The sequence below is a fragment of the Mastomys coucha genome, unplaced genomic scaffold, assembly GCF_008632895.1.
Source record: "Mastomys coucha isolate ucsf_1 unplaced genomic scaffold, UCSF_Mcou_1 pScaffold6, whole genome shotgun sequence".
Taxonomy (NCBI): Eukaryota; Metazoa; Chordata; class Mammalia; order Rodentia; family Muridae; genus Mastomys; species Mastomys coucha.
The window spans coordinates 108,175,336-108,180,999 of NW_022196912.1; the positions used below are offsets into that span (position 1 = coordinate 108,175,336).

Sequence of the window (5,664 nt, forward strand, 5' to 3'; positions counted from 1 at the left end):
GGGGGAGTGGGTAAAGGGCTTTGAGGAGAGACAAGAAGGGAAACTGTGTTCATGATGTAATATATGAGAAAACATATTAATAAAAACAATGGTCAACAACTCATACAAACACAGTACACGTGCAAGTTTGAATGTGTGTGTGTGTGTGTGTGTGTGTGTGTGTGTGTGTGTAATGCATAGAGGTTTATTGGAAAGAGCTAATTATTTACATATTCCAATATAATATTAGCATATTTTTTTAAAAACTGTAAAAAACTGAATTGGTTCTGTGGTTCAGTTTGGACAATGATTGCCTAGCATATTCACCACCCTGGGTCTAATCCTCAACCTTGTATAAACCTGGCCTGGGGGGGTTACAGCTGCAATTCTGGCACTCACGAGTTCAAAGCCTAAAGATGAAAAATTAAAAGTCATGGTCTGCTACTTAGAGGTCAAGGTGATATCTGAATAGGAAAAAAGAAAATGAAGAAGATGAATATCAAAGTAAATTTGAAGGGAATAACATGCAAGGTAATTTTAATACTGTTTGTTTAAAGTGCTGTCTGGACCCATTAGAATACATGTGTCCAGGAAGTCATAAGTGACTTTCTCATTAGACATGTCCCAGCAGTCTTCTAGAGGAGGAGGGTAGGGAAGTGCTGCCTGGTAGCTGTGCAGTTTTGCTAAAAGAAAAAACTTTCCCGGAAGTTACATGTCCCATTTTCATCTGACTTCATCTGATTTTTCTTGTCATTGAACTACGATTAATTTCTAATAATTATTTGGTGATTTGGAAACCACAGCATATGAGAACATTGGAAAATGGAGGTCTTATGTGAGTGAAGGCTCAAGAAGCCCTAGTTCATGGGAACAAAGTCTTGAAAATGGTCACCTAAGGAGCTGTGCATAGCTGGTGAACTGTGAATCCCAGAAGGTCAGGCTACAGACAAAACAAAATAAATTTTGAAGTGAAGGTCTACTGGCTGCTCTTGTTAGTTTTTGCCATCTAAATACAAGGTAGGTTCATCTGGGAAGAAGTCTCAGTTCAGGTTAAGCACCCATCAAACTGGTCTGTAGGTAAAACTATGGAGGATTTTCTGACTAATGATTCGTGCCAGAGAGCCCAACACACTGTATGTGTTGCCAGTCCTTGGAGGATGGTTCTCGGTTGTATAATAAATAAGGCATAAGGGTTAAGCCAGTAAGATGCATTCCTTTCTGATCTCTGCTTCAGTTCCTGTCATGATCTCCTGCACCAACTACCCTCAGTACAGCTCTGAGAGTTTTAAGATAAAAAACATTTTCTTCCCTAATTGCTCCTAGTCATGGTGTTTATCATAGCAACAAAACAAAATCCAATGACTTAATTGGCCTGACATAGAATAACAGTGATGAACAGACATTTGTATTGAGAGTGGGTGACATTTTTTCATATGATGTGATGCCCTAGATAACTTTCCCAGAAAATTGACTTGTTTATTCATGGGATATTTTTTGCTATCGTCTCTGTTTTTCTATCTCTGTGTGTCTATCACTGTGTGTCTCTCTGTCTCTCTTTTTTCTCTTTGTCTCTCTGTCTCTGTCTTTCTCTCTCTCTCTTTGAGTCGCTTTCCCTTTATATCTCTCATGATATGTCTTTGTCTTTCTCTGTGTCTCTTTCTGTATGTGTGAGTATGTGTGCATGTGTGCATGTGTTTCCATGAAATGCAAGTTTGCATGTACATGAGCTTACATGTTTGTGGCAATGAGAAGTAAATTTTAGGTAAACCTCAGTACTGTGTGTTAGGTTTTGTTGTAGGTTTTTGTTTTTGTTTTGTTTTGTTTCTTTGGTTCATTTGTTCCAGTGTTTGTTTGCTTGCATGTTTTTTAAAAGCAGCAGCTTTATTTTTAATAGATTAAAACTCTAAACAACCAGTGTTCTTCAAAAAACCCAGAATAGTGAAAACAATTCTTAACAATAAAAGAATGGCTGGGGTAATCACCATCCCTGACCACAAGCTTTACTACAGAGCAATAGTGATTAAAAACTGCATGGTATTGGTACAGACATGTTGATCAATGGAATAGAATTGAAGACCCAGAAATGAAACCACACACTTATGGGCACTTGATTTTTGACAAAGAAGCCAAACATATACAATGTGATTCATTTTTAATTATTTGGTGATTTGGAAACCATCACATCTGAAAAAAATTGGAAAATGGAGGTCATCACCTTCCGCCTCTCCTTGTTTATCATCCATATCTTGAACCAAGTAATAGTTCTAGGAATTTGGCCAAGTATCATCTTTGAAACCTCTTCTAACTTGTTAGGACCTGCATCATAATGGTCAGTAAACCAGGTAAAGAAGCTCTCTGGGTTTTTCATGCTGCCTCTTCCTGCTGGCCTTACTGTGTTTGACTTAAGCGCTTTGTCAAATCCTGTCCAGATTTCCATTTGATTTTGGTGGATTTTGAAGATGGGTTACCACTCTCATTCAGATGAGAGTCTGGATAAAACTCTTTTCATACTAAGGATTTTCATCAAAATAAAAATCTACTCGTAGCCTAATTTAATGTCTTCAGATTCTGTCACTTCAACTCTGGTCAGATAATGAAGAGCCTCCCCAAGTGGGGCAGACTCTTGTGGATGACTGACAAAAACGTTGTTAACCAAGAATTTGGGGTTTTGACAATCAGTTCTGACTTATTCTGAAAAATGTGGTTGCCAGAGTTTGTTATATTTTTGTTCTTCTTTCAGCACTTGCTCACTGGCTTCTTCATTGTCAGTTAATTTCATTTTGTACTTCATCAGTATGTTCAATTGCTTCTTACTATTCTTTTTCTCCCTTCAGCAGGCCAGGATAGGCCTTCTTGTCCTCCAGCTTTGGGGCAGCAGCCAGCATGGGTTTCTTGGGCTGAGCCAGGATTGCAGATTGCCATTTGGGGGCTATGGCATGACGGAGGAGCAGAGTTCTGAGCCCAGATGTTCACAGCAGGAAGAAACTCTCAGAAACTCACTTTTTCTTTTATCTTGTCTTTTCTTCTTTTCTTTTTGTTTAAATTATTTTGTTTATTTACATTCCAGTTGTTGTCAGGCCTCCCTCTCCTCCTCCTACAGTTCTTCATCTCATTCCTCCCACCTTGCTTCCAAGAAGGTGTTCCTTCTCCACCAGACCTCCCCCTTCCCTAGGGCCTCAAGTCTCTCAAGTATTAAGCACATCTTCTCCCACTGAGGCCAGACCAGGCAGACCTCTGCTATATATCTGCCAGGAGCCTCAGACTAGCCCTTGTATGCTCCTAGTTGGTGGCTCACTCTTTGGGTGCTCCTCAGGTGAGTTGCGACTGCTGGTCTTCCTATGGGGTTGCTCTCCTTAAGCCTCTTCAATCACAGGGATTCCTGACTTCAGTGCAATGCTTGGGTGTAAGTATCTGCTTCTGTCTCAGTCAGTTGCTGGTAGGATCTCTCAGAGGACAGCCATGCCAGGATACTGCCTGTAAGCATATCATCGCATCAGTAATAGTATCAGGCCTAGGTGCCCATCCATGAGATGGTTCCCAAATTGTTCCATTCATTGGACCATCTTTCATCCAGTCTCTTCTTCATTTTTGTCTCTGCAGTTTTTTAAGACAGGACCAATTCTGTGTCAGAAATTTTGACTGTGAGTTAGTAACTTAGTCCCTCCAATTGATATGCTGTCTACGTACTGGGGGGTAGACTCCTCAAGTTCCTTCTCTTCAATGTTGGGCATTTTGGATAAGGTCACCCCTACTGATTCCTGAGAGTCTCTTACCTCCCTGGTCTCTGGTACTCTCTATACCCCACCTCCCACCCCCAAGACTGCTTATTTCATTTATTCTCCTGGTCCTCTGGACTTCTTCCATGCCCCCCCATACCATATCCTGTTCCCCCTTTGCCCTCCCTTTCCTCTTACCCATACAGGTCTCTACCCAACTCCCTCTGCCTCTCTTGATTATAATTTTCCTGCTTCTAAGTGGGATTGAAGAATCCTCACTTGGGCCTTTCTGCTTGTTATATTTCTTATGGACTGTGAGTAGTACCATAGGTATTCTGTATTTTTTGTGTGATAACCACTTATCAGTAAGTACATACCATGCATGTCTTTTTGGGTTTGAGTTACTTCACTCAAGATGATATTTCTAGTTCCATCTATTTGCCTGCAAAATTCGTGATGGCCCTCAATTTTAATAGCAAATAATATTCCATTGTGTGAATGAACCACACTTTCTGTTTCCATTCTTTGGTTGAGGGATATCTGGGTTGTTTTCAGCTTCTGGCTATTACAAATAACATTTTTTTTTGTTTTTTGTTTGTTTGTTTGTTTGTTTGCTTGTTGTTTTGTGACAGGGTTTCTCATTGGTAGAGCTCTTCTCATTAGATTAGGGCGGCTAAAAAGAAAGTCCCTCCAAATCCACTTCTATCTTCCTAGCAGCTTGAGTAACAATGTGCTCCACTGGGCCCTACTAATTTATAAGGGTTCTGAGAATCAAATTCTGATGTTCATTCTGGTGCTTGCAGGTACTTTCCTGACTGAACTATCTCCCAAGCTAGACCTTTTGTAATTGGAAATGGAAAGGAAAATATGCATAAATTTGTAGCATGATCAATTTATGAATATTTTCATATACCAGGCTATAACAAGGCAGACATAATACAAAAAAATTACATTTCATGTTATGAATGAACTCTAAAGCAGCACGCATTTGTGTGAACTTTATTAATAATGTTACTGTTTCTAATTAAAATAAATTATATTCATTTACCTTGAAATTTTATTGTAAAATAAAAGTCATTCTACATTCCTCATCCAGAAAAGTTTTACTATTATCTCACTTTATATAACGCATTTGTTACTGAAATTTCAAAGTAATGCATGTAGGTGAATGATTCCTTTAGTGTGATTCATAATTTAAGCACTTCTGGTTTCACTACTCTTTGAAGAACAAATACAGTGCCTATTTCACACATGAACATATTCAATACTTCAGGTACTCAGCTTATATTTTTCATTTCTAGCTATGGATTTTATGTATTGCATGCAATAATTGCTTCTTGCAATGTAATGCCTTACCACCTTAACATAATCATAGTTCAGTTACTTAATATTTTTACATGGCAGTGCCTGTCCTAGGATGACTATTGTGGTGTGTATTATTATAATTCTCTCTATTCATGCCATTGTACTTTGAAGATATGTACAATAGAACTGGCTTCTATCTGCTGAGCAATTAAATGGAGTATTATAAACAGGATGGAGTGTTAGAAGAGCCTGTCGATTTACTTACAGAATTTGTGCTTAGCTGAAATGCAGCCACAGTCCTAAGCTCTCTAGGAAAAAACATGCACAAAAAAGGCATTTGATCTAGAATAGTGTGAGGCAGCATACATCCTTTATGAGATCTGATATTCATTCTTTGCTCATTAGAGGGTTATAATAACATGGGTCATGCAATGAGGTTTGACCATGTAAAAAGGTATGGGAACTAGAAACATCACAACATCCCATCACCATTGGATGCCTTTCAGAAATTCTGTTTCTGCTGTCTGCTGATCAAGTTCAAATAGAAAGATAATAAAAACTGGCATTTGGATTATGAGTTCTAGTCAAAGCCCAACAAAAATTCTCTCCCCTCTTTTTCTCTATTCCCCTACCTCTGTCTCCATTCCTCACCCCTCCTCTGCAA

The 5,664-nt window shown here is 38.9% G+C and overlaps 1 pseudogene; it reads right to left on the minus strand.

The window, feature by feature from the left end:
- Nucleotides 1–2,135: 2,135 nt before the first annotated feature.
- Nucleotides 2,136–3,710, minus strand: LOC116081087 (annotated as a pseudogene).
- Nucleotides 3,711–5,664: the final 1,954 nt, after the last annotated feature.